Source organism: Marmota marmota, unplaced genomic scaffold (genome assembly GCF_001458135.2).
Source record: "Marmota marmota marmota unplaced genomic scaffold, marMar, whole genome shotgun sequence".
NCBI lineage: Eukaryota > Metazoa > Chordata > Mammalia > Rodentia > Sciuridae > Marmota > Marmota marmota.
Genome location: NW_025999862.1, coordinates 239,860 through 241,427, shown reverse-complemented (window position 1 = coordinate 241,427; position 1,568 = coordinate 239,860). Strand labels below are relative to the sequence as shown.

Sequence of the window (1,568 nt, the reverse complement as noted above, 5' to 3'; positions counted from 1 at the left end):
AAAAAAAAAAAAAAAAAAGACAAGCAGATAAATACCATATTAAAGTACAGATCTAATATCTAATGATTATCACTTGTATCCTCTCATCTACCAAATAAAACTGTGACATTATATTCAAAGCCCTCTAGGCTCCAGCAGTACCAAAGTCCCCTCACCTAGCCTATGCTCTGGCCTAGTCCTTTTCAAAGATTACCTGCACTTAGTCATTTGTACCTTTGCCTCTTTTCTTCCTCTGGAACTACCCCTCTTTTTTCCCTCATTCCATCTCTATATTGACAAAAATGGCTCAAATGCCTCCTACTTTAACGTTTCCCTGTCCCCACTATTTTAGCACTTTATACATTTCTTGTGACATGTATCACAAGCTGTCTTGTTTATGAGGACTGGGGCCTCACACAAGCTAAGCAAGCGCTACCACTGAGCTACAACCCCACCGCAGGACTGGAGATTTAAAAGATCTTTCTTACTTAATAACTACATGACCCTGGGCAAATGCGTAACTTCTTTGGGTCTTAGTTTTCACTTTCTGTAAAATGAATAACTTTCTATTTGTTTCACCTTTGTTGTGAATATTCCGTAAAACAATAAAACTGTTTACCCTATGAGGCACAGCACGAATGGCATTATTAATATGCCCAGCTTTTTTTGAAAGCTCAATTACACTCTTGAAGACAAGCAACCTTAGTTATATTCAGAACCCCTGAGTGCCTGGCTACATGCTTGGTACTCAAGGTATCTTTCGCGGCATATCCGAATAATGAAGGAAAGAAATCGGACTAATTACAAGTTGTGGTCAGGTGAAGTGGGCCTAGGCTCTTGTTGCCCCCAACAAATCACCCATTTTTTGTCATCTGATCAGAATCTGCAAGGCAAGGGTTGAATTGGAAACAGATGAGACGAAGGAAGCGCTGTGACAGGTTCTGGTCTGGGAACCCGCGCAGTAGCGTTAAGGGTCAATCTCCAGCAAAGCTGCAGCGGGACCTTCGCCCGCCCCCGGGAGGGGGTGCTGCGGTGACGCCAGAGTCCGTTCTTGGGGTGGGGGGGTCGGTAGAGTTTCGGTCTGTACCGAATTTTAAGCCTGGCCTTAGCGGAGAGAGAAGATTGGGGTGTCCGGGTGTAGTGTGGTGCACGGCCAGGACGTGGACGTCGTGAAGAGAGGGTTATCAGCAGAGGAATAATTCTTACCTGCCGCGGTTCAGATTAAGTTTTTCACAACTATAGCAACCAAGTAACTGTCGCGAGAACTCATTTTCTGCAACCGCCACAAGCTTATTCCAAGACTCGCGATAAGTTTTCAGACCAGAAAGCAGGGAGAGGGTTGTTAGGTGAGTTTCTGCGCCTGCGCCCCGCAGTCCGCGCCCCAGGCCCTCTCAGCGCTCTCGCTAATCTGGTCCTCTCCCAATTTAACTTGGCAGAAGTTTTAGTTAAATACACGGTGTCTACTTTTCGATTTTGATTTCCTGACTCTTATTTCAGTATTCCTCCATAAATGGGGGAGAAAAACGAAAAGCTAAAGTCTTTATTAAATAAACATGTTTGGAGGCGGGCGTGGTGGCAGAAGCCTGGAA

The 1,568-nt window shown here is 45.0% G+C and overlaps 1 protein-coding gene across 7 annotated transcripts in view; it reads right to left on the bottom strand.

Moving 5' to 3' along the window:
• Positions 1 to 1,336, bottom strand: part of Cfap70 (cilia and flagella associated protein 70) — an 87,302-nt gene extending 85,966 nt beyond the window's left edge. For all 7 annotated transcript variants that reach the window (XM_048809005.1, XM_048809008.1, XM_048809009.1 and 4 more), the window contains exon 1: positions 1,186 to 1,336. The gene's annotated coding sequence lies outside the window, so the exon portion shown is untranslated. The remainder of the gene's footprint in view (positions 1 to 1,185) is intronic.
• Positions 1,337 to 1,568: the final 232 nt, after the last annotated feature.